Source organism: Canis lupus, chromosome 10 (assembly GCF_003254725.2).
Source record: "Canis lupus dingo isolate Sandy chromosome 10, ASM325472v2, whole genome shotgun sequence".
In the NCBI taxonomy this organism is placed as follows: Eukaryota; Metazoa; Chordata; class Mammalia; order Carnivora; family Canidae; genus Canis; species Canis lupus.
This window is the reverse complement of record NC_064252.1, coordinates 25,766,502-25,793,917: the sequence shown is the minus strand read 5'-3', so window position 1 is coordinate 25,793,917 and position 27,416 is coordinate 25,766,502. Positions and strand designations below refer to the sequence as shown.

Sequence of the window (27,416 nt, the reverse complement as noted above, 5' to 3'; positions counted from 1 at the left end):
TACTTGATAGTATCTTATAGGTTGCTGAGACTTTCCTTTTTTTTTTTTTTTTTTTTAGTTAATAAGTTAATAGGACTTCTTTCCTGTATAGTGTCTCTTCTGCTCTTAGGTTTAGCCAGTAAAGTTTTCATTTCAGTTATTGTGTTATTCTTCTCTAGAACTTGTGTTTGATTATTATTGTATCTTTTACTTTTCCCCCCTTGTTTTATTGCTTTTCTTTAAATTTTAAGCATATTTATAATGTTTTAAAATCCTCATCTCTATCACTTTCGCCATTTTTGAGTCTGTTTCTATTGACTGATTTTTTAAAAAATATTTATTCACTCATGAGAGACACACAGAAAGAGGGAGAGACATAGGTAGAAGAAGAAGCAGGCTCCTTGCAGGGAGTCTGATGTGGGACTCTATCCCAGGGTCCTGGGATCACGCCCTGAGCCAAAGGCAGATTCTCAACCGCTGAGCTACCCAGGTGTCCCTGATTTTTTTTCTTTTAATTGTGGATTACATTTTTCTGCCTCTTTTGCATATAGTAATTTTTTATTGAATGCTGTATATTGTGAATGTTGCAACATTAGGTATCTCGAGCTTGTCTTTCTTTAAAGAGAGTTGAGTTTTGTTTTGGCAAGCAGTTAGGTCACTTGTGGGTTAGATTGATTTTTTCCTAGGCTAATTTTGAACTCTTAGGGTGGATCTAGAATTGCCTTTATTTTAAGCTTCCGCATTTAGCCCTCTAATAAGACCTGACCCATCTAGGGTCTCTTCTGAATGCCTGGAGTACTCATTGAAGTCTCTACTCTGGGTGGTAGGAGCTCAAATGTCTCCCATCAGGTTATCAGCTCTGGAACTGTTCAGTTTCAAGTCCCCTAGTTATTTTTTCCCCCCAATGGTTTGGCTTTGCCTAGCCTTGTAGAATTCCACCTGACAGGTTGATAGAGCCAAAGACTCAAAGAGACTCCTACACAGAATTTTGGAGCTGTTTCTATATGCAGTCTGCCCTGGCAGATTCCAGCCTTCTCGGCCTCCCTAAACCCTGAATTCTGTCATCTAACCTGTCAGCTTATGATCTTTTTCCCAATGCCACAGTATAGAAAATACCTCCAAGCAGAGAGCCGGGGCCTTCAAAGGACTCACCTTTGGTTCCCTTCCCTCAGGGATTATAGTACTAACTGTTGTTCAATGCCTAAAGCAGTTTTTCATATATTTTGCACAATTTTCTAGTTATTTATAATGGGAGGGCAAGTCTGGTACTAATTGCTTCATCAAGGCCTGAGCAGAAGTTGAGAGGTACTGTTTTTATCTTCAATTTACAGGTAAGAAACTCCAAGTTAGAGATGTTTAAGGAATTCTTCCTCCTGTACTCCTTTCACCAGATGGATAGTCTTTATGTTTGTCTCTTTAAAGTCATATAACTCACCACCAGCCACATTGAGCCCTGTCTGCTCTAGACCTGGATTAGCTAATTTTTTCTGCAGAGGTCCAGATAGTTAGTATGTTAGGCTTTTTTGGGTCCCCTAAATTCTATGTCACATATTATTCTTTGTTTTCTTTACAACTTTTTTAAAAAGATTTTATTTATTTATTCATGAGAGACACAGACACAGAGGGAGAAGCAGGCTCCATGCAGGGAGTCTGACGTGGGCATGATCCCGGGTCTCCAGGATCATGCCCCGAGCTGAAGGTGGCACTAAACCACTGAGCCACCCCGGCTGCCCCATTTACAATCTTTTAAATATGTGAAAACTGTCCTTGGCTAGTGGGCCACAGAAAACCAGGCTATGATCAGATTTAGCCTGTGGGTCTTAGCTTATCACCTCTGTTCTAGACAGTGCCTTAGCATCTTGGGCATTACCAGGTCCCCACTTATCAAAACTCATAGATTTCCTATTTTATTCTCTAGGGTCTTGCTAACAACAAGATTTAAGTTTTTGGTTTGGGGCAAACATATCCACCATTATGGGAATTTTCAAATGAAGAAACTTTGGCATAGAGAGGTTAAGTCCTGGACACACAGTAAGTGGCAGAATAGAGACTTACTTAGACTTCAAACTGTCTGATCTTAAAGAACTTCTCTCCTCACCATCCCAAAATATTTGAAGTTATATGCTATACTAGCTCTGGGACTGATAGAATAGCTAATTTGGTTTATTATTTTTTAAAATTTATTTATTCGTGCAAGATACACACAGAGAGAGGCAGGGACACAAGCAGAGAGAGAAGCAGGCTCCATGCAGGGAGCCCGATGTGGGACTCCATCCTGGGACTCCAGGATCATGCCCTGGGTGTGAAAGGCTGGCGCTCAACCGCTCAGTCACCCGGGTGTCCTGCTAATTTGGTTTAAAAAAAAAAATTCATGCTAAGATTTTAGTGGTTAATAATGGCGTGATGTTCTCATTCATGAGAATTACAGAATCATAGCTCTTCAGGGTTGGGAGAAACGAACTATATCAAGTCCAGACTCTTGCTGAAGTTGGAGTCCCTTCAACAACATCTTTGTCAGCCATGCTACTTCCATTTAAATATCTCAGCTGTCTCTGTGGGCAGCCATTAGTTTTGGTCAAGCCTGTTCTCCACATTAAAGGTCTTCAAATGTACTCCTTTCAGTGTTAACCAGATTTTTTTCAGTGATTTCTCATAGAACGAACGTAGCTTCTATTCATCTCATGACCTAGTCCCTTTTCTCTTTAATTACAGTTTATCCACAGTCTTATTAATACAACACTCAGATAATAGAAAGGAACAGACTCCTTATACACACACCAACATGGCTGACTCTCAAAATCATCCTGGGTTGGAAGAAGCCAGAAGCTAAGAAAGTATAGTCTATATGCTTCCATTTATATGAAACTGTAAAAGAGACAAGTCTATAATGACAGAAGGCCAATCAGTGGTTGCTTGGGGCTGGAGGTTGGGTGAAGGGGATTGACTGGTATGAAGAACAAAGAAATGGAGGATGATGGAAGTATTCTGTATCTTGATGGTGGTGGTGGTTACATGGGTGTGTAAATTCATCAAATTTTGTCTTAAAAGTCTTAAAAAGAGTTTTCAGAAATGAACATGTTATTCTAGCCCTGGTTTTACCAGTATAGAATATAATAAAAAAATTACTTCTCTCCATCTGAATACTTTGCATCCTTATTAATAATTTATCTGTCTTAAGGAACTCCTTCATATTGTTGATATATATTAAAATCATACTTCACTAAAACCTCTCTCATATGTGTTATTTATCAACTTTGATATAACTCCTTCCTCTACTCTTATGTTGATTTTTTAAAAATATTCTCTATGCTCCCAGACCACTTTATTCATACACAGCACTGTGATAATAGCACTTATCTTGTTGTATTTTTTCTATTCAAGTGTCTGCCTCTCTGATTAGACAGTGAACTTCCCTTGCAGAGCCTTAGTCCCTTTTATATCTCTGGATACCACTATAGTAATTGGGTATAACTGGCACTCCATAAATGTTGTTTGGTTGAATACTAATAAATGAAGGAATACATTTATTCTTCAGAGCCCATCTCAGGTATGTGTCCTCCAACAAGTGTTTCTGATTTTCTGTTCCTCAAAGCTAGGTTAGGTGTTTCTGCTGGCTGCATCACTAATATTCTGTGTTTATCCATCACATTATATGTTACAGTGTTTTCATATTCAAGGATATTCACTGCATTGTTATTAATAGCAGTATAAAATGGGAAGCACCTGGGATGCCTCTGTGGCTCAGCGGTTGAGCATTTGCCTTTTTTTTTTTTAAATTTTTTATTTATTTATGATAGTCACACACAGAGAGAGAGAGGCAGAGACACAGGCAGAGGGAGAAGCAGGCTCCATGCACCGGGAGCCTGATGTGGGATTCGATCCCGGGTCTCCGGGATCGCGCCCTGGGCCAAAGGCAGGTGCCAAACCGCTGCGCCACCCAGGGATCCCGAGCATTTGCCTTTGACTCAGGGCTGATCCCAGAGTGTAGGGATCAAGTCCTACATCAGGCTCCCTGCATGGAGCCTGCTTCTCCCTCTGCCTATGCCTGTGCCTGTGCCTCTCTCTCTCTCTTTCTCTTTCTCTCTCTCTCAAGATTCATCACACACACACACACACACACACACACACACACACACACACACACAGAAGCAGGCAGCCTGCTTCTCCCTCTGCCTATGTCTCTGCCTCTCTCTCTCTCTCTCTCTCTCTATCATAAATAAATAAAAATTAAAAAAAATAAAAACAATAATAAGAGAAAAAAGACAAAAGACTAGATTTTTTTTTATTTTAAGAAAAGTAAAATGTGTATATACATGTATACATGGAAAAAAAAGACCAGTAGATTGTAGATGGTAGGAGTGCTCATTTCTTCATAGTGCATTATCAGAGATTTATTCTTTTTCTTCCTTCCACTTTTTTTCACTTGCAGAAAACAAGTTACTATAAACAGGGAAAAAGTAGTTATTTAAAATGTAATTGAGAGGAGACAGAGATGTGACAACTAAGTGTAATGAGAACAGAAAAAGGACAAAACTTGTAAAAAGTGACAAAGAGTAAAGCCTGTAGTTAATGTAGCAATATTAATTTCCTAGTTTCACTGATTATACTATGGTTATATAAAGTGTTAGTATTAGGGAATGCTGGAGGAAGGTGATATGAGAACTCTCTCCACTATCTTTGCAACTCTTCTGTAATTCCGAGATTATATCAAAATAAAAAATACAATTGAATGTTAATAGAATTCTAAACCCCTTAAGGATAGGGACTGGGTCTTATTCATCATGGTACACCTTGGGCTGTATCAGGCATATAGTAGATGCTTATAAAAGATACATGAGCTGAGATGGAATTGTATATTTTCTCAGTTTTGGCCATCTTAGTTATTTTGACTCAGGCTTCAACCTCCTAAGGTGATACTGAACTTCTAGTGTGTAGTCATCCGTTCATATGCTGAATTTTTTTTTAAAGATTTATTGATTTGACAAAGAGTGAGAGAAGCAGACTTCCCACTGACCACAGAGCCCCGTGTGGGACTTAATCTCATAACCCTGAGATTATGACCTGAGCTGAAACCAAGAGTCAGATGCCTAACTGACTGAGCCACCCAGGTGCCCCATTTACTCTGAATTTTTTGAGTGTCATGTCGTGCTCAGCCCCACAAGCACTGAAAGACAGTTTGCTGGCACTTGTAAGGCCATACGGAGTTAAGACATATACAGACGTTTATAACAAAGGGTGACTGTGGTAAGTGTTCCATAAAATATGGAGGTGGAGATTCTATAGCAAGCATATCCGCTTGGAAGATTAAAGGTTGCTTATCAAAGGAATGCTTATTCAGAGAAGTGAAAATTTGAATTTATGGTAGTAAAAGTCGACCACCATGTTTCAAGAAGAAAGGTAAATACCTTTATATTTAAAATGTGGCCTTTAGGGAGCCTGGCTGGCTCAGTTGGAGGAGTGTGCGACTCTTAATCTTGGGGCCTGAGAGTTCAAGTCTCATGTTGGGTGTAGAGATTACTTAAACAAATAAACTTTAAAATAAAATGTGGCCTTTAATTGAGATATTTGTAAAGAGGAGACTCTTTCATTGATTTGAATCATGCAGAGAAAACCAGCTCTTTGCTTTCTACTTATTCCTGAAGGCAAGGACAAGGAGAGGAAAGGGGTAGAAAGGAGGAGAGGAGGAAAGTGAAAGTAGTAGGATAGCTTTTCCCTGGGACTTTCTCCATCTTGATGTGTGTTTTAGAAGCCTAGAGGTGTGGACTACGGGCTTCTAGGTAGAAATCTGTATCATGAAGTTCCAGTGGTTATTATAACTAAGAGTCGGTGGGTTTTTTTTTGTAGTGTTCATATATATTTATAGATGTGTGAAACACTTACTGTATATGGTATATTCATTCAGTCATCCCACAAATATTTATTGAGTGGTTTATGGAGGAAGATGATCTCATTCAATTCCCACTGCAGGCTCTCTGTGGGAGAGGAGTCTAGGTTATCACCATTTTCAGTCTACAGGTGATGAGGTTGCATTTCAGATAAGTTAAGTGGCTCAGTGAGTAGCTTAGCACCACACAGCTAACTACCAAGTGGTAATTTCTCAAACCCCTGTCTTCTGCCTCCGATTTAAGTGCTCTTCCCAGTCTGCCTAGTGGTTAGTTGCTCAGATATTGTACTCAACATACATGTCTTTGAGTGCTAAATGAAATATTAAAGAGTTTTAATTCCTGGCCTGACCCAATCAGGTTAGAGCAAGGAAATAAGTCCTTTCCAACAATTAATTACTATTGAAAATCAGTGGGTTTTATTTGTTTTGTTTTAGTGAAAACTTTTATTAAAAGAAATTCTCCCTTTTAAGCCTTTCCCTTAGCCTTGAAGCTCTGGTATGCTTCAGGTAGTTCTGACTAGCAGAAAGGTATGGGGGAGGCACCTGGGTGGCACAGTTGGTTAAGTACCCAGTCTTGTTTTCGGCTCCAATGGTCTCGGGGTCATAGGATCAAGCTCCACATCAGGCTCAGTGCTTGGCTTGGAGTCTGCTTGGGATTCTCTCCCTACACCCTGCCCCTCCTGGTTGTGCTTGGTCTCTGTCTCTCTCAAATAAATAAATAAATAAATAAATAAATAAATAAATAAATAAATAAATAAATAAATATTTTTTTAAAAAAAGGAAAAAAATATTTTCCAACAAAATGAACTTGGTAACTTTCATGTTGGTAAGCCAGTCACATTAGTCTGCCATTTGAACAAAATTCCTTTAAAGTCTCCTATTTTAACTGAAAACATTCTCTTTTTTTTTTAGATTTTATTTATTTATTCATGAGAGACACACAGAGAGAGGAAGAGACACAGGCAGAGGGAGAAGCAGGCTCCTCACAAGGAGCCCAATGCAGGACTTGATCCCAGACCCCGGGATCACGACCTGTGCTGAAGGCAGATGCTCAACCGCTGAGCCACCCAGGCATCTCTAACTGAAAAATTCTTATAGAATTTATATTCTATTTCATTAAATACTATTTTGTTATAAAAATAATTTTATGGTTATATTATTTATATTTAATCTCCAATCTCCATGAATTTTATTCTCTTACATGATATGAAATAGGGAGTCCAACTTGATTTTTTTTCCCAACTGGATAGCCAGTTTTCCCTGTGACATTTATTAAATCATATGTCCTTTCTTTACTTATCTGAAATGCCACCTTTATTCTCTACCAGATCCCAGTTTTCATATGCATAGATCTGTTTCTGGGTTATATTTTCCTGTATGAGGACCATGCTGTTTAAATAACTGTGGCTTTGAGGCATTTTTTGTTTTCTAATCTTATAATAATCAGCATTGACATTGAAGATCACACCTGTGCCTAACTACCAGCCTCATCTCTTGCTACTGATGCATAATCCACTCCCTCCAAATCTGGCCATATCCAATTCTCATGGTTCCTCAGGTGTTCCTTGCCTCATCAAGTGGCCATGGCTTGTGCAAGTCCCTCTCTTTGCCTGCCCTTTTCTCCAAATGTGATTAATTTGTCCTCAAGATCCAGTATAGGTTCTTCTTCTGTGAAGTCTTCCCAGATTCCCTCATAGGCTGCGAGAAACCTCCTTCCTTTATGTGTTCATAGTGCTTTATGCATAACTTTCTCATAGTATTATCATCTTTTGTCTCGTATCCAAAGCTCCTTAGCACAATGATACTCATTATGCTCAGCTGTAAAAAACAAAACAAAGGAATCCTTGGAAGCATCCTAGGTACACAATGCTCCTTCAAGTGCCTGCATACTTTTTTTTTTTTTTTTTGCACGTACTGCTTCCTTGGATAAGATTGCCTAGCAATTTCCTGTTTCAATTTTCAGACTGTTTCAGGTCATCTCTGGAGGAGCCTTCTGGCCCTTTCTCCTCCTCAGAGTTCTCTTCTTCCTCCCATTGCGCTTTGTGCATGCCTCTTTTGGAGCGTTTCTCAGGATGCCATAGAGGGGAGTGCACATCTGGAAACATAGTGCTATTTAGTGGCTTGACTTTACAACTGAATGGCTTAAGTTCTAAACCTGACTTTATCATTTGCCCAGGTCCTATTCTGCTACCAGTTATTTAACTTCTATAAACCTGTTTCCTTCTGTGCAAGATGGAATAATAATAATCCCTTCCTCATGGGGTTGTTGTAGGACTAAATGGGACAATACCTCTGAAATGCTTCACCTTATATCCAGGTCATATGTGGCCCTGAATAAATACTACTTGTTATTATATCTGTCTCTGCTAGACTTTATATGAGACTTTCTCTTATTTATCTCTGAAACCCAACACCTACCCTAGAGCCTGGCAGGGAATAGACTGGTGAATAAATTACCAGCTGTCCTCAAAACTCTCCCCTCCTTGTTTTGCTTTTCTCAGTGGTGCCATCCGTGTCTTCAGTGTCATCTTCAACTTTCCTTCTCATTCAAAACAAAAAAATGAGCTGGGTGTTCATCATGAGCTAGGCACCATGCAAGGCTTTGGATGAAAAAGAGAAAAAGATACCACCTATCCTTTGGAACTTAAAGTATAGTAAGGGAAGTAGTGAAAAAATAAAAATACTAGAATCTGCGGGCTCAGCACTGTTTGCTCTACTTTGGTTTATGTTTGTACATTTTCAAGATACATTTTTGAATAATTAAATGAATAATTATAAAATGTTATGTACTGTAAAGAAAATGAATAAAGGCTGAATTTTGGGAAGGATAGTTGTAGATGGTCTGGGAAGTTTACATTTCAGCTGAGACTAGAGATAGAGAAGGAGCCAGCCAGGGACGAGGGTATTCCCAAGGGAGGGACTAGCATGTAGCATGCCATAGGAGAACAAGTCTTAGCATAGTCAAGACACTGAAAGGTTAGTACAGCTGTATTTGAGCGAGAGAATTGGAGAGAGACGTTGGAGGGCAGATAAGCGGAGACCATATCACTTATGCTTTTGAAGACCAAGAGAAGGTGTCCAGATTGTATTCCTGTTACAGTGCAGTGCTATTAAAGTAGTGCTCTACTTCCAGGGAGGGAATAGGCTGATTTCATTTTCTGTTTTTTATTTTTTTATTATTTTTTAAGCTTCAGATAGTCCATTTATTTAGTGTACTCATGTGCACGTACTCATGTTCACACACTCATGCGTACACCCCACACACACGTACACACATTCATGGCCTTGGAAAATACTAAGCTTTCTTCTTCCTTCATTTTCCAGCAGAGGGAGAGTTTCTATATCTGTCAGAAACATGATAGGACTATTGTATATATATATACACACATACACACATATGTGTGTGTTTATACATGCATTTTCTGTTTTTTAAAGGTGTATAACAGAAAGATTGGAGGGAGACAAAGATGGGAGCAGAGAGACCAGTTGGGAAGCAGTTAGCAGTAGTTTAAGCAAGTGATGATAATAGCAAGAGAAGTGAAGAAAAATGAACACATTTAAGATATATTTTGGAGACAGGCTTGGGAACTTGCTAGTGGATTAGGCGTAGGTGAGGAGAGAGAGAGAGGAATCCAGATCAATGGCTTGAGACCTGTATCTTGTGTTATTTACTGAGATTTACTAAGGCAAAAATGTGTTGGAAGGAAAGTCAAGAGTTAAAACTTGATTACATTAAGTTTGAGGCGCTTTGAGGCATCCAAGTGGAAATGTCAATTAAGTCATTGAACAAAAGAGAACCAGAGTTCCAAGGACAGTTCCAGGCTACAGATAAAATTTTGGATGTTTTCACAGGATAATAATTAAAACCATGGAAATGGTTGATATTATTTAAGGAGAGTGTAAAGAAAAGGAGGATTGGTATTATGTTCTGAAGTTAACATTCAGAGACTAGGTCAGAGGAGGATGAAAATGAGAAGTAAGAGGAGTGAAAAACAGAAAAGAAATCAAGAGAGTGAGGTACCGCAGAAGCTCTGCATCTGCAGCCTGTGCCTAGAGCCATATCTGGCCATGGCTAGAGTTCAGTAATCACTGATTGAATGAAATCAAGAGATTATTCCAAAGAAGGAGGGAATGATGAAGAGAATTGAGAGCTGCTGGGAGCCCAGTAGGATGAGAGCATAAACTAGTCATTGGGTGGGCAGAACGAATGCATGTGGCTGGTGATGGAGGCTTCCAGAAGTCATGTTAGAATGGATTGAACAGAGCATGCATAGGAGGTAAGAAAGTGCAGATAGCATTTTTTTTTTTTTAAACACTTTAACAAAATTTGGCTGTGAAGTGAATAGAGAAATGGAGTAGGGGATCCCTGGGTGGCGCAGCGGTTTGGCGCCTGCCTTTGGCCCGGGGCGCGATCCTGGAGACCCGGGATCGAGTCCCACGTGGGGCTTCCGGTGCATGGAGCCTGCTTCTCCCTCTGCCTGTGTCTTTGCCTCTCTCTCTCTCTCTCTCTGTGTGACTATCATAAATAAATAAAAAATTAAAAAAAAAAAAAAAGAAATGGAGTAATGTCCAAAGGGGGCTATAGGGGTCAAAGAAGAATTTTTGTTTCTTAAGAGAGGCCACACTAGAGCTTAAATATACACAGATGGGAATGATTCAGGAAAAAGTGTGTAATGGTTGATGGAGAAAAAAGAGAGGATAATTACAAGATTGGAGTTCATAAGTAGGGAAGAAGGGATGGGATTGGCGCATAAGTGGAGGGATTGTTCCTCAAGAGGAGACAGTTGGCTTCTGTTGAAATAAGGGAAAGAAGTGAGATTGGATGCAGATTCAGGTAGATTATACAACTGGTCACAAGAAGACAGATTTCTAGTCTTTTTTTTTTTTTTTTTTTTAAAGATTTTATTTATCTATTCATGAGCCACACAGTGAGAGGGGAGGGGTGCAGAGACACAAGCAGAGGGAGAAGCAGGCTCCATGCAGGGAGCCTGATGCGGGACTCAAACCCAGGACTGCAAGATCAGGCCCTGGGCTGAAGGTGGAGCTAAACCGCTGAGCCACCCGGGCTGCCCCTCTAGTCTTGATTTTAGATTTTGTAGTTCTCAATGAAGAATCAAGGACACTAGCTAAAAAAGATGAGAGTCATAGAGAAGGGAAAAATGAGTAAGAGAGAGCCTTCTTGGGGAGGGGAAGAATTAGGAAGCATTTACCAGTGAAATCTTGTGGATTATGAGTTAAAACTGCCTGTTTAGTGACTTCGAATTTATAGTGAAAGTAATCTGCCTACTTGAATGCTTTTTCATCAGTATTTTTGGTTTGTAGAGGATAGTTTCTTGAGCTCTGGCATTACGGAGTTTCAGAGAAAGACACCTTGGAAGAAAGTTGAGGGTTCTAGCAAGGAAGTAATTATAACTTTATGAAATCTAAGAGAAAAAGAAAAGGGGAATCTGGAGAGGGAGGATGGGGTCAAGGGATTGAAGGTCTTGTGGCAATTGAAAAATTGTTTTTCATAGGTCACTCGAATAAGTGACCTAGAAGGATCAAACAGTGGATTGAGTATGGAGGAGATGCAAGAGGGATTGAGTTTGGTGTGACAGTGGGAGTGTGTGGCTGAGGTACAGTGAAGGAAAGTGTCCTTGGAGCTGAGCAGTGTACAGAACAGAGAGGCCAGCAGTTTGGCTAGGTCACCCATTTGGATTTTGAAGTTATGTTGAGTGTGATGACTAATTGTGCTGAAGAGTTTAACACTGAGCCAGATGTGCTAAAATATCAGATAGTGGTAAGTGATGTGCACAGAATTAAAATTGGGTTTTGGGACAGAAAAGGGATAGACGGCTCCTTCTGACGGGGTGGGCAGGGCAGGGCTCTCTAAGGAGGTGTGACACTATGGTTAGATCTGAATGGTAAGATGGTTAGTGGAGGAAATAATCCAGGCCAAGGGAGCAGTTAATACAGACGAACCTCTCACCTTTGTAAAACAGAAAGGAGGCCTGTGAAGTGGAGCTTATTAGACCAATTAAGAAGAAAATGAAATGAGGTTGAAGTGCATTAGGAGCCAGAGGAGGATAAAGGGTTTTAAAAGTCATGGTCAGAAGCTTAAGTGCCATGATGTGGTAGGCGGTCTCCAAGATGGCCCTGATCATCCTCATCTCCAGCTGTTCATGCCTTTGTGCAGTCCTCTCTCATGTGGAATAAATAGGGTTGACCTGGGTAACCAGTAGGATATTGAGGCAATGATGGCACTTGATTTCTGGTGCTAGGTTGTAGCTTCTGCCTTGCTCTCTTAGGCCACTCACTCTGTGAGAAGGTGGCCTGCTGGACTGTGAGGATATTGAAGTAGGCTGTGGAAGTTTTGTGTGGAAAGGAGCGAAGACCTCCAGCTTAACACTCACCATAGGAGGGAGCCCCTGTGAAAGGAGATCCTTCAGCCCTAGAGAGACCTGTAGATGACTGCAGCCTTTCACGCATACTTCATAAATATTCTGGTGTGTATCTCTAAAAGATAATGATTCTTTAAAAAACAAATATAATACAGTTACCACATCTAAAAACTTAATACACCAAAAAAATCAATATTCAGATTTCCCCTGATTTTATAAAGTTGATTTGTTTGTATCAGGGTTCAAACAAGCACCAGTTTACCATTTGGTTAGTATGTCTCCCAAGTCTCTTTTATCTCTAGGGTCCCCTTTCTTTTTTTCCTTCTTGAGTTATCTTAAAAATAAATTTGGCCATCTGTCTTACAGTTTCTCACCTTCTAGATTTTGCTAATTGCATCTCTGTGGTATGTTTAACGTATTCTTCTATTTTGTATTTTGTGTAAACTGGTAGTTGTATCTAGAGGCTTGATCTAGTTCATGTTCTTTTTATTTGGCAAGAATACTTAATAGGAAGTGTTTACTTCCATCAGTAGGCACGTAATAGCAGTTGTCTCATCTTACTGTGATGTTAACGGGTATTGAAGATCAATGCATAGCTATGTTAATTTATGTTATAAAATGGTAGTATTCTAATTTTGTCATTTGTCTCTATTAATTAGCTAGAGAAACTTTCCCATATCAATTCTATGGTTAATCTGAGGTAGACCTCATTCAGGAAAAGCAAGTTAAATGTTTGATTCTTTCCCTTTACTTACCAGTTTTCATAATAACATGGTTCCTAGCATTAATGGTCCAAAGGAGAACAGTCATATTTAAAAAAAAATATCATTATAAACTTAAGGGTTTTTAAGGTACTTAATAGATGTGAGTCCATTGCAGTGATTTTTTAAATTGATGCTTCACATTGTACTCCTATTCTTGACTAATAGGAGGAGCCTCTTCAAGTTGACCTCTGAAGACTTTTTATACTCTCCTTGCTTTTTGATTTGGCAGGATGTCTAGACTTATCATGTACATTTTCTGTCCCAGTCCTGATTCAGCCATTTCTTTAAGGAGCTCTGGTTTCTTTCAGTGGAAAAGGCTATATGGGAGTTTAGGATGCTTGGTCATGTACAGCAGTCTTTTTAGTAGTTGCTTATCAAAATCTATAGAGTTAGAAAAGGTGTTCTAATGGATAGAAATTTTATCCTTTTTCTTGATGTATGAAAATAACCACAGAGTGGTTTTGTTCATTTGTTTATAAGAAAATTGGAAAGTGAAAGCTTGAGTAGAAAAATAAATGAAGTTTTAACTTCCCTTTTAAATTATGTATCCTCTGTCTGCCATACTTTGTTCACTATGTGCACTGAAGAGAATTACTAATAAGCTTTTCCTATTCATGGCTACATAAACCAGGTAGTGTTTAAAGATTATTATTATAGCATTTGGTTGTTATATTTCTTAAGTCTCTTTTATCTCTAGATTCCACCTCTCTGTGGGCCTTCTTCATAGCATTTTTAGGAGACTGTGGTATTGTATTTTGGAAATTTTTGCTTTGTCATAATACCCTCAGCTTATGCTGCATCACAAGTGAAAAATCTTAGTTTTTGAGACAGGCATAAGGAAGCCTGGTTTCTGGATATTTTGATTACTGAAACTCACTTTATTACATATAGAGGGGAATAGATAATACAAGTTGAATGTATATTTAAAGTATAAATCAAGTTAGAGGGGAATGGAATAATGGAATAATTATAATATGACTCTGGAATGTAGATTTTCCCCCCCAGTGTTTAACAGCTTGATCCTTCCCTCTTTCCAGTATTCAGGATCTAGTTCAGCAGTTGTTGTTTTTTTTTTTTTTTAAGATTTTATTTATTTATTCATGAGAGACAGAGAGAGAGAGAGACAGAGACACAGGCAGAGGGAGAAGCAGGCTCCATGCAGGGAGCCCAACGTGGGACTCCATCCCGGGTCTCTAGGATCACGCCCTGAGCTGAAAGTGGTGCTAAACCGCTGAGCCACCTGGGCTGCCCATAGTTCAACAGTTTTATATATGATGCATTATGCTTTTCATTCACTCAACAAATATATATATGTATTTTAAAGATTTATTTATTTATTCATAGAAAGCGAAGAGAGAGGCAGAGACACAGGCAGAGGGAGAAAGAAGCAGGCTCCATGCAGGGAGCCCGATGTGGGACTCGATCCTGGGTCTCCAGGATCACACCCCGGGCTGCAGGTGGCGTTAAACTGCTGCACCACCGGGGCTGCCCAACAAATATATTTTTTTAAGATTTTATTTATTTATTCATGAGAGACAGAGAGAGAGACAGAGAGACAAGCAGGCTCCATGCAGGGAGCCCAACGTGGACTCGATCCCAGGTCTCCAGGATCATGCCCTGGGCCAAAGGCGGTGCTAAACTGCTGAGCCACGTGGGCTGCCCTTCAACAAATATTTTTTGAGCACTTGCTTTATACTATATATGGCACTAGGAACTGGGAGTAAAGAAATAAGCAAAACATATGCTCATCTTCACAGAACTCTACTGGGAAAAAGACAATCAAACAATTACATTACTGCATATGTAAGGCCAAACACTGATACATACATTTTAGGAAAAATACAGGGTACTGAAAGAGTAAGTGATCAGGGTATTTGACTTAGTCTGGAAGGTGAGGGAAGGCCTCTCTGAGAAAGTAACATTTAAGCAAAGATGGGAAGGAAAAGTAGGAATTGACCAGATGATCGTTTGATCATTTGGAGCAAGACCCTTTGGCAAAGGGACTACTAATGTGTGTGAAGGTGCTGAGGGAGGAAAAGAGCTTGAAGCCTTGGAGGAACTGAGGAAAGCTGATTTACTGGAGACAGAAGAAGGCAGAGGGATAGGAGAAAGCCTACAGATGCTGGCAGGGCTGCGTCTGCAGGGCACTATTGGCCACAATCTCCCTTAGAGATTCAGAGGTACGACCACTTAACTGTTAGTGTCCCAGACTCCAAGGACCAGATTTCCACATGTCACTTTCCAGGACCCCTTGGTCCTTCTCCTGGGGAAAGCTTAGCCTGCTGGGAACTTTGACTACAGCTTCTCTCCCCCTACTTCCTGAAGGTTCTTTCTTAATAAAGGAATATATGATACCTGCTTATTTGGTACCTAAGAGGAAAGAGATTTTTTATTATAAACAATTATTTTTGGCTAATCTTCAGAAGCCATTACTCCAAGAATGTACTCTATATAATTTTCCTTTTAAAAGATTTTCTTATCTGATCCTCATATAGCAACTATATAAGGTAGATATCTATTGCTTCTTCACAATATAGAAAAGGATGTGAAGCTCTAAAAAATTAGATAATTCCCCTTGGTCCACTAATAAATAGTAAGACAGTAACTGGACACTGCGTCTACTAACTACAAACCAGTGGTCTTCCTGCTCCATTCCTCCATTCACTCTACGAGGATTTCTAGCACATTTTGATGTCAATATTTGCAGTCTATGTTTTTTTTTTAATGGAAGAATAAATCATAAAAGCTTAAAAGATTATGAGAGATGAAGGAAGGGAAATAGGGTAGAGGAGACAGAGTTAGGAACTAGACTGCTTTGACTATAGCTTATTTGTAGATTTGACTTGATGCAATGATTTAAATGATTATAAGGCAAAGTTAACTTAAAAAAAAAAGGAGTCCTTAAAAATTGAAAATAATAAGAAGCAAAGAACCTAAAATTTAAAACTCAGTCATTTGAGTTTTATATCCTTAGTGGTAACTACTGTAAGGACTTAAAAAAAAGAATTTCAAAAAACGATTATGACCACAAAACCTATATATTATTTGTGATGGTGTCAGTATTATTATTCTTTATTTTGAGACTGTTGTATGTGTATTGTCAGATAATACATATGAATAATTATGTGACATTTTATCATTTCCTGTGTTGTTGAGACCCAGAATCTCTCTCTCTCTCTCTTTTTTTTTTCTAAAGATTTTATTTATAAAATCTTTAAAAAAAAAAAAAAAAAGGGCAGCCCCGGTGGCGCAGCGATTTAGCGCCGCCTGCAGCCCAGGGTGTGATCCTGGAGACCCGGGATCGAGTCCCACATCAGGCTCCCTGCATGGTGCCTGCTTCTCCCTCTGCCTGTGTCTCTGCCTCTCTCTCTCTAGCTGTGTCTCTATGAATAAATAAATAAAATCTTTTTAAAAAAATAAAGATTTTATTTATTTATTCATGAGAGACACGGAGAGGCAGAGACACAGGCAGAGGAAGGAGAGTAGGCTCCATGCAAAGGAGCCTGATGTGGGACGAAGGCGGGAACCCGGGATCACACCCTGGGCCAAAGGCAGACGCCCAACAGCTGAGCCACCCAGGCGTTCTGAGACCCAGAATCTCAACATGGGTGAAAGGAGTTACAGATGTAAAATAAAAGAGGTTAATGCTGTTAACTTGATTTTTTTAATAGAGTATTTTTTTAGAACAGTTTTTAGGTTCACAGTAAAATTAAGCAGAAAGTACAGTGTTCTTACATACCTCCTTCCCTCCCCAGCTGCCCTAGTGGTTAGCATCCTGCACCAGAGTGGATCATTTGCTCTAACTGATGATACTACAATGACATCTCATTATCATACAAAGTCCATGGTTTACATTAGGGTTCACTCTTGGTGGTGTACAATCTGTATGTTTTGACAAATGTGTAATGATGTATACTCACTATTACAGTATAGAGAATAGTTTCATTGTCCTAAAAATCCTCTGTGTTCCCCCTATTCATCCTTCCCTCTTCAAGAGCCCCTGATAACCTCTAATCTTTTTACTACCTTCTAGTTTTGCCTTTCCAGATGTCATATAATTGGAATCATATAGTATGTAGCCTTTTTACCTGGAAATATAGTTTTAAGTTTCTTTCATGTCTTTTCATAGCTTGATAGCTTATTTCTTTTTTGCACTGAATAATATTCCAGTGTCTGGCCATAGCACAATTCATTTATCCATTTACCTACTGAGGGGTGTCTTGGTTACTTCCAAGTATAAACAGTTATGAATAAAGCTGCTGTAGGTATCAGTGTACAGGCTTTTGTGTGGATGTACAGTTCCTTTGGGTAAATATCAAGGAATGTAATTGCTGGATTGTAAGACTGTTTAGTTTTGTAAGAAATCATAAGCCATCTTCCTAGGTGGCTATACAATATTATATTCTTTTCAGCCATGAATGAGTATTCCTGTTGTTCCGCCATCCTCTCCAGCATTTGGTATTGTCAGTGTTTCAGTTTTTGGCTGTTCTAATAGGTGGCTAGTGGTATCTTATATCTAATTTTTAAAAAAGATTTTATCTATTTATTCATGAGAGACACACACACACACACACACACAGAGAAAGAGAGAGAGAGAGAGGCAGAGACACAGGCAGAGGGAGAAGCAAGCTCCACACAGGGAGCCTGATGTGGGACTCAATCCTGAGACTCCAGGATCACACCTTGGGCTGAAGGCAGGAGCTAAACCACTCAGCCACCTAGGCGTCCCTTATAGTTTAATTTGTGATTCCCTAATGACATGCAAGGTCAAGCATCTTTTCATATACTTATTTGCCATCTGTATGTCTTCTTTGGTGAGGTGTCTCATCCAGCTCTCTCTCTCTCTCTCTCTCTTTTTTTTTTTTTTTTTTGAGAGAGAATGAGAACATGAGCAAGAGGAGGGTCAGAGGGAGAGGGAGAAGCAGACTCTTCAATGAGTAGGGATCCCAACACAGGGCTTGATCCCAGGACCCTGAAATCATGACCCAAGTCAAAGACAGATGCCTAACCAATTGAGGAACCCAGGTACCCCCCCCCCTTTTTAAAGAATTTATTTATTGTTGGAAAGAGAGAGAGAGAGCAGAGGCAGAGGGAGAGGGAATCCCAAGCAGACTCCATGCCTGAGGAGTCCAATGCAGGGCTTGATCTCATGACCCCGAGATCATGACCTGAGCTGAAATTAAGAGTCAGATGCTCGACGAGACTGATCCACCCAGATGCCCCCTTTTGTTCATTTTTTTAACTGAGTTGTTCATTTTCTGATTGTTGAGTTTTAACAGTTTTTCATATATTTTGGATAATAGTCTTATCAGATAAATTTTTTATATTTATATATAAATATATAATTTGTATATATATTTTTTCTTATTCTGTGGCTTGTCTTCTCATTCTCTTGATTAACTGCATTTTGAATTGGAAGTTTTAGTATGAACTCTTGATAGATTTTATCTTTAAAAATACTGCCTAACACATTGCACTGAAAAGGCCTAGAAATAATGATCAACCGAATAGGTAGTATGTAACCCTAATGCCTCAATTATGATTTTGAAATGCCAATTCTCACTAAAAGGAAGCAGGATTCCTTGGATACCTGTTCCTGGCCTGCAGCAGGAATTGTACAAGATAAATGTAGAGATTCCTGTTATACCATATAGCAAGGAAGTCATCAAAGACTGTGACAAGGGTCACATCAAAAGGACACAAGAGCACACACACACAAATTGACTCCCTTTGGTCAATGATGAGACATTTAGAATTACCAATAAAAACATTAATTGAAACATTTTTTTAGTTCATAAAGATACTTTAAAGAACCTCTTGTTTAAAAAAACGAAAGCTAAAAAAAATAAAAAAAATAAAAAAAATAAAAATAAATAAAAAAACGAAAGCTTATTAGTTTCCATTAGCTAGTGCTGCATAAAACGTATGCCTTCCTTTTCCAATACAAATTGATCTAGTTTCTAGATCTAAGTACTAATTTATAAGAATTACAGAGGACAGAACAACATATTTTACTTTCATTTCTTCGAAATGAATATGAACTACAACTGAACTGCCCTTGAGAGGGATTAAAATTTCCCGGTGGTGGTTATTTAAACAAGAAGTATTCTTTAATGTTGAATTGGTCGGCACTAGCTGTGGAAAGGCCAGATGTTGAGTGTAGAATGTATCTGATAAAGGAGGCTTAACATGTGGCTAGAATAGTAGCATTCTTCTGCAGGTGTTTTTTTTGAAATGTTTTCAATTTCCTTTTCCACTCGGGTTATGATTGCCACTTCCATGTAGTTGAGAGGAGATTATTGTTAATTTCATGTGATCTTGGAGTTCATCTGTTCTAGTTGATCTTAGTGCTGACAACACTGCAATGTGTGTCAGTGCAGTATAAGCATTACCACTCTTTCCAAACATTTTGATTTGGTTGGATAATCTCAAATCACTGTTGAGCTGCTAGCTAGATTGCTGTCATTTAATGATATCATGCACCGTAGAATTATTTATAATTATCACAAAGAAGAAGAAGACTATACTTAGTTATTAGGATAAAATTGTTGTTCTTTGGATTACTACAATAGCCTCATAATTCTTCCTTCTATATATAGCTACTTTTATCAATTAGGGATGAATTAGACTACATGTAATGGAAAACCTGGTTGCTTTAACCAAATAGAGATTTATTTTCTCTTACATGGTATAAAATTGAGAAGTAATTAGTCCAAGGCTGTTGCAGTCATTCCACAGTGATGTTAATGTCTCAGATTCCTTCTATCCATTCTTAGATGTGTCTCTTCTGATAGTGGTGAGTGCACTTCTCTGCTTGCCTACCCCCCAGCCCCTACAAGACGGGGGGAAGGGTGAAGTACAAAATCTGTACCTCATCTAGTGAAAGATATTTCATTGACCGGAGCTGTGACACATGGCCACCTCTATTCATAAGAAAGTTTGGGAAATCTGAGTACAGGCTTACCCCAACCAAATCTGGATTGCATTAGGAAATGTAGGCAACTACCAGCTTTTTCCATGTGCCCCTTTATTGTGTAATGTATATTTTCTTAAAGCATATGCTTCATTAATTTAGCAAACATTTACTGAGTACCTGCTCTGTGTCAAGTACTATGAATACATATATGAGTAAAGTACCCCCATTCTACCCATAGTTGGTAGGTGAGTTAGACATCAAAACAAACACTGTACCTATGTATGCATTATAACCTATAACCTTCATGTTCAAGGGAAATGTCATTGACAGTTATAGTGGTTTATCCATATCCTTATCAGCTCACTGACCTAGTGACTTTAGCCTAGGCCTTCCATGTACTCTAGCTCCTCTGCACGCCTCTCATCCCTTACCCAAATATTTGTATTTTATCAAGCTGATTGTCTTATAAACACAAATACAACTATCATATTGATTTTAAAAAGTATTGTCTGTTGTATTGAACACATTGGCATCCATAATAAGTAGTCAGCCACTAAGTGCCCCCCGATTCTGGCTCAAAATTTTATAAGACTTCAGATTCCAGATCTTTAGACACAGGGTACTACTGAAATGGTTAATTATTTCTCAGGAGGTCTGCAAGGACAATTGTCAGCCATAAGTAGTGAGTTAGAATAAAGCTGATATTACCCAGTGAAGTCTAAGAAACCCTTGCTGTTATAGATGAGCAGAGAAGAGGTTCTGTTAATCACAGTGTTACATTTTTGGGAAGCCTCCAGATTTCCTGCAAAGACATGATGTTTCTGTTAACGAACTCTGAGTCAAACTTGTGCTGGCATATAGGTGGTGTGACATCACTGTACCTCAACAACAGAGTAAGTTGGGCTTGCAGGATGAACAGTGGGACTGGATTAGGGTGTTGTCTGAGTACTTGGTGGTCCCTCTGCACTGCACCCCAACCCAAACTGACTCTACCTCTTGTGTCTTCTAAGAAATCGTTTCAATATTTTGCTCCAGAACAATTTTAAATATCGTATCCATGTGTTACATAGGATGGGAAACATATGCCAACAAACGGCTATGAAAACCAAACATTCTTTCTTAATATTTATTAGCCAAAAAACATGTTACATTTTGGTTTTCAGTGGTGGGATTGTATTGGCCAGCCCATACATTGGCATGTGAACTTATTTTCTTACAAAAGCAATTGAAGGAATCTATTAATTTATTTGAGCAGCTCTGTCAACATTGTTCTGAAAAGAACAAAGTAGAATGCCATTCCAGTGTGCCTATCACAATAAAAGCTTTGATAATGGCAGTAAAGGTTATCAACAGTGGCACTGGACTTCCACAGGGATACAGTGAAGGAGGGAGAACAGACACCCTGCCTAACTTACCCTATTCAGTAGAGGAGTTTACGCTGGTGATGCATAGGGGTGACATAGCCATCCTGACATCTGACTGAGGAGCCTGGACTATATTCTCTGTGGGCGGGAGGCTTTAGAACTTTCGGACAAAGGAATGACATCACATTTACTTTTTATTATAAGAGCAATTCATGTTCCTTAAGGGAACTTGAAGTTTATGAAGAAGAAAATGGACAATTCCCCCATCTCACTCCTCAAGGTACCTGTGGTTTGTTGTATGTCTTGCCAGACTTTTCCCCATATGCTTTCATACTGGCTTATAATATATATACTATACTATATACATTATAAATGTGTGTATGTATATATATACACATATATATATAATCTATGTAGTATATAATATGTATGTGTTATATGTATACAGTTGGCCCTTGAACAACACAAGGTTCGGGGGACCAGTCCCCCATGCAGTCAAATACCCATGTATAACTTTTGACCTCCCCAAATATATAAATTTTGTTATGTATATGTTACCTATTATAATTATATATATTTACCAATAAGGGATTAAACTACACATGTTTTATGATGGCTCTTTTTTTTAATGTAATAAGATGTTGTGAACATCTTCTGTGTTACACTGCCTCCTTCTTGGTAATGGCTGCAGCATATTTTGTTATTTCTGTTACCAATCTCCAAAGCGGTTGACTTTAAGACATTAAGGTTGCTCAGGATTAAGGTCGGGATTGCAAATAGTCCAAAAGAAGCAATGAACATCTGTATACAAATATATTTGTACACTTGTATTTTTGGTAAAATTCATTCTTAGAAGTGGAATTGCTGTATGAAAGAAATGCGTATTTTAAATTTTGGTAGATGTCATTTTATGCTGTGGAAAGGCAGTTTATATCCTCCCAGCAATATGTGACAGCACTGCTGTCCCCACACCTGGCCTTGGTCTTCTTAATCTTTGCCAATTTGCTAAATAAAAAAAAATCTTTTTTTTTAAGTATTATTTTTTTTACATCCTTTGTGTTTTTTCTTTTGTGAATTGTGTATTTTTTTCCTTTGGGCAATTATCTAATTAGATTTGTTCTTTTTTTTCTTTAATTTTTACTAATTTAAGCAATCTTTATACCCATCATGGGGCTTGAACTCATGACCGACCCCAAGATCAAGGTTGCACATCCCACTTCCTGAGCCAGCCAGGTACCCTGGGTTCATTTTTTTCCTTAAGAATATGAGAGAATTTTTTTTAAAGATCTTATTTATTTATTCATGAGAGACACAGAGAGAGGCAGACACAGGCAGAGGGAGAAGCAGGCTCCATGCAGGGAGCCTGATGTGGGACTCCATCCCAGGCCTCCAGGATCACACCCTGGGCTGAAGGCGGTGCTAAACTGCTGAGCCACCAGGGCTGCCCTGTGAGAGAATTCTTTACCTGTTGTGCACTACAAATGTTTAATTAGTATGTCTTTTTATTTTATGATCTTTTTTTAGCCATAGAAAGGTTTTCAGATTTTTATGTAATATAATTTATTAGAAATTTCTTTTAAGTCTTCTGGGTGAAATTATCATGCTTTTAGGAAGACTTATTGAAGATGATAAAAATATTTTTATGATGATTTAATCCACTATTTTCATGTTCCTTTGTTTTAATTAAAGTGTTTGATTTACCTGGAATTTTATTTTGGTGTATGGAGTAAGATGTACAAAGTGAGGAATATGGCTTTCCATTCTCCATTCCCACAACAACTAGCCAGTTCCTCCAAACCCATTTATTGAATAATAATTCATCTTTTCTCTTTTTTTTCTAAAGATGTTATTTTATTTGAGAGAGAAAAACAGTGCAAGGGGGGGGCGTGTGTGTGTGTGTGTGTGTGTGTGTGTGTGTGTTCAACAGGGGTGGGGGAGAGAGAGGGGCAGCAGGAGAGAGAAGCAGGGTCCCCACTGAGCAGGAAGCCTGCCACTGCCCAGTCCCAGGATCCCAGGTCCCAGGACCCCGGGATCGTGACCTGACTCAAAGGCAGACACATAACTGTCTGAGCCATCCCAGCGCCCCTCATCTTTTCATCACCAATTTCAAGGGCTCCTTTTTAATCATAATTTCCCATATGTGGTGCATTTCCTCTTTTCTTGACTGCCTAGAGCCCCAACTGTGGAATCAACCAGATTAATATATTAGATGAGGACTGATAGAAGGGAGATTGAATGTAAGCAGTATAGAAGGTTGTGATAGCATAAATGAATAGTACTTGAAAGAGCAGTTTAGGGATCCCTGGGTGGCTCAGTGGTTTGGCACCTGCCTTTGGGCTGGGGCATGATCCTGGCTGGAGTCCCGGGATCGGGTCCCGCGTAGGGCTCTGCGTGGAGCCTGCTTCTCCCTCTGCCTGTGTCTCTGCCTCTCTCTGTGTGTCTCTCATGAATAAATAAATAAAATCCTTAAAAAAAAAAAAGAGAGAAAGCAAGCAAGCAAGCAAGCAGTTTGGAGAACAGTTCTTTTGGGGGTAGGTTGGGTTGGAGATTGGAGGGACATTGCTATAGAAGTTCTTAGCAGGTTCAGAAATTCTCTCATTCCTTCCTCTTCTGCTCTTTCTATACCACTAACAATCAAACTTTAGCCTACATCAGAATCACCTGGACAGCTCATTAAAGCAGGTTGCTGGTTCTGCCCGCAGAGTTTCTGATTTGATCCATTTAGATAAAGCCTGAGAATGTATAGTTGCATTTAGTTCCCAGGTAATGCCAATGCTGCTGGTCCGGGACCACACTTTGAACACCACTGCTCGACACCAAGTCCCCTTCATTTCCATCTTAGGTATCCTAATGATTTCTAGTTTGACAGCTTTTCCTAGTTTTCTTGTCTTTTACTGCCTCCCAATACCAATCAGAATTGTAGTGGTGAGAGTAGAAGTAGAGAATAAACCTGAAAGACGTTCCAAAAGAAAGGTTAATGGTCTTTGGAGACTGAGTGGATGTGAGGGACAAAGGAGCAGGAAGCAAAATAGGCACTTTCTAAACACTGCAACCAGATTTACTCTTTCAGAAACACTTCTTTCATCTTATTTCCCTGTTCAAGAATCTGCAGTGAGATAAATCTAAAATGAGATTTATCTGAATAAAACTGACAGTTGACACCCCAACTAGTGTGGTTTCTTCTACGTTGTCTAAGTCAAATCTCATTATGACAAATGACGTTGCAAGTAGATCTCTGCATTACCAAATACTTTCAAGCCCGAGCCAGTGACCTACTTTAAGCAATATCCAATTTAACAATTCCAGTTCAGCAAAATAATTTGGATAGGATTTTAGGACTTCTTGTAGAATTTAATCTGAAGTACATTTGTATAAAGAACTGCCAATTTCTGAGGGTTAATTTAAACTCTGTTTAGAAATCCTGTTTATCACGTGTAACATTTTTAAAAATCTCATTATACACTATGCTTTCTGTATTTACCTTTTTCTTATGATTGCCATTTGACTATAAGGGGTGAGAGGCATTGTGCCAAATATTCCTGTTTGCAATTATAAATGCAGATGAGGCCAGAATGTGTGTTTGTACAGGTGGGATGAAATAAACAAACGACAGTGAAAGCCTGTTTATCAAGATCATTGTTTTGTAGCTGCTGAATTAGAAAATAAGTAAGGAGGTGGCACTTTGGGTTTTTTAAGATATTCAGTATGTGACATTTAAATTTTTTTTTTTTTAAAAGCTAACTTTTCTTGTTAGGCTGTATGCTTGTGTTCTTTGGTCCGATGTGGGGGTGAGATTTTAAAGATATGAAAATTATATCTAGCTGTAAAAGAGTGCTGAACATTTGTTTTTAAAAAACACCTTTACTGGGGCACCTGGGTGGCTCAGTGTTTGAGCATCTGCCTTTGGCTCAAGGTGTGATCCCAGGGTCTTAGGATCAAGTACCGCATCTGGCTCCCTGCATGGAGCCTGCTTCTCCCTGTGCCTGTGTCTCTGCCTCTCTCTGTGTGTCTCTCATGAATAAGTAAATAAGTAATCTTTAAAAAAAACAAAAACAAAAAAAACCCAACACCTTTCTTGAGGTATACTATAAAATTCATCTATTTTAGGTGAAAACATTTTTAGTAAATTTACCCCATTGTGTAATTATAACCACAACGTCATTTTAGGACATTTCCATCAGCCCAGAGAGACCCTTCATCCCCATTTGTTGTCCATTGTTCCCACTCCCAGCCTCTGGCAACCACACATTTACTCTCTGTCTCTAGATTTGACTTTTCTGGACGTTTCATGTGAGTGGAATCATACAACATGAGATCTGTTGTGAATGGCTTCTCTCACTGGGCCTCATGTTTTCGAGGTTCACCGCACCGTAGTTGGTATCAGTAGCCTGTACCTTTTTGCTGCTGAGTAGTTTTCCACTGGGTGGATGTACCACAGTGTTGATCCATTTGCCAACTGATGGATATTTTTGTTGTTTCCACCTTTTGGCTATTATGAATAATGCTGCTCTGAACATTCACATAGGCAAATGTTTGTTTCGATATTACCTAAATCATTAATAACCAATTGAGAAAATTGGGGGAAATTTTATTATAGAATATATTAATTATTACTGCAATATATGCAGGTTATTATTAAAAATAAATATTTAATATTTATTTTAAAAATACAGATCTTATCTCAGGCTGTTTGAGATTGCATTTTTACATCACATTAATTCCTTATTACTCCCTAAAGCCCTTTCCAGACTTGCAACTCAACAACAATCCTGTTGTTTTATTAAGGCAATTAAACTTCATATAATAGAGCACCACACTTAAAATATATATATTTTCATAGCTATCATTTGCTACTCACAGGAGGTAGGTAGGGCAAGTATCATTATATGCCCCTCATGTATTGCTACCGGGAGTGTACACCCATATTTTGAGGTGATTGCTGTAGGAATCTGTCAAGACTGCTTCCAGTTTGTGGCATCATACACAAGGGTAGGGTACCTTTCAGCATGAAAGAACTACTTTTTATGTGTGGTATAAATACCAGATTGAGGGCAGCCGGGGTGGCTCAGCGGTTTGGCGCCACCTTCAGCCCAGGGCATGATCCTGGAGACCTGGGATCGAGTCCCATATTGGGCTCCCTGCATGGAGCCTGCTTCTCCCTCTGCCTGTATCTCTGCCTCTCTCTCTGTGTCTCTCATGAATGAATGAATAAAATCTTAAAAAAAAAAAAAAGCTACCAGATTGAAGTCTTGGTGGTTTAGTCATTCCACAGATATTCACTGAGCATCTACTACATTGCAAGGCGCTATGCTAGATGTTAGGGATTGAGGAGTAAAAGATTTAGTCCATGCTCTTAAGGAATTAACTGTCCATAGGGGGCCATCTACAATAAAATAAACTAATATTGAGCCATGGGAGCTGAAAGGAAGAGTATATAATGTGGAGGGGCTTCAGGGTATAGGGAGGAGAATACCAGAAATATTGATGATAATCGTAGTAGCTAATACCTCATTAACGTTAAGTAATAATATCTAGTACTTAGTGCTTACTCTGTACCAGGCATGTTCCAAGCATTTGCAAATATTTACTCATTTAATCCTCAAGCTACGCAGTGAGACAGATAATATTTTTATTCTATTTTACAGATTGGAAACCATAAAACTGAAGTTTGGTAACTTGACCAAGGTCACAGAACTTATAAATGGCAGATCTAGAATTTGAACCAGGCAGTAGAATCTGTGTCTCTTAAAAATGTTTCTCACAAGAGATGATACCCAGGCTGTGTCTTGATTGACAGTTTGTACTTAGTCTGGCAGAGGGGTGATTGGGGTGTGTCTACATGGTTTTCCAGAAAGAGAAATATCATGAGTAAATGTAAAGGATGCACCTGGTTGAGAGTGAGTACGGCAGACTGCCTGTAAACAAAAGGTGGGTGGCAAGAGATGAGGCTAGGAAGACAAGGCTTTGGTAATGAAGGGCTGGGGTGCCTTCCAAGGAACTTGGGTCTATAAGAGAATTTTTAAGGGTATACAAAAGATACCACTTTTCTCTTTGTATTAGTTCTGTTTGCATTCATTCTTGTTTATTGTGAAATATATCACACAGCCAGAAAAGTGCCTAGAATACAAA

The 27,416-nt window shown here is 38.9% G+C and overlaps 1 protein-coding gene and 1 long non-coding RNA gene across 8 annotated transcripts in view; one reads left to right on the top strand and one right to left on the bottom strand.

Annotated features, from left to right (window-relative positions):
• TNRC6B (trinucleotide repeat containing adaptor 6B) overlaps positions 1-27,416 on the top strand; it is a 243,814-nt gene that overhangs the window by 25,708 nt on the left and 190,690 nt on the right. The gene's annotated exons all lie outside the window — the stretch shown is intronic.
• On the bottom strand, positions 4,248-21,471 carry LOC112667482 (uncharacterized). Of its 3 annotated transcripts, none has more exons than XR_003141146.3 (5): positions 21,339-21,471; positions 20,632-20,725; positions 12,256-12,374; positions 5,860-5,951; positions 4,248-4,419 (listed from the first exon to the last, which is right to left on the bottom strand). It is a non-coding gene; the product is annotated as an uncharacterized LOC112667482 (long non-coding RNA). The 3 variants fall into 3 exon arrangements; XR_007413432.1 differs by having other exon boundaries at positions 12,256-12,358; XR_003141148.3 differs by lacking the exon at positions 5,860-5,951.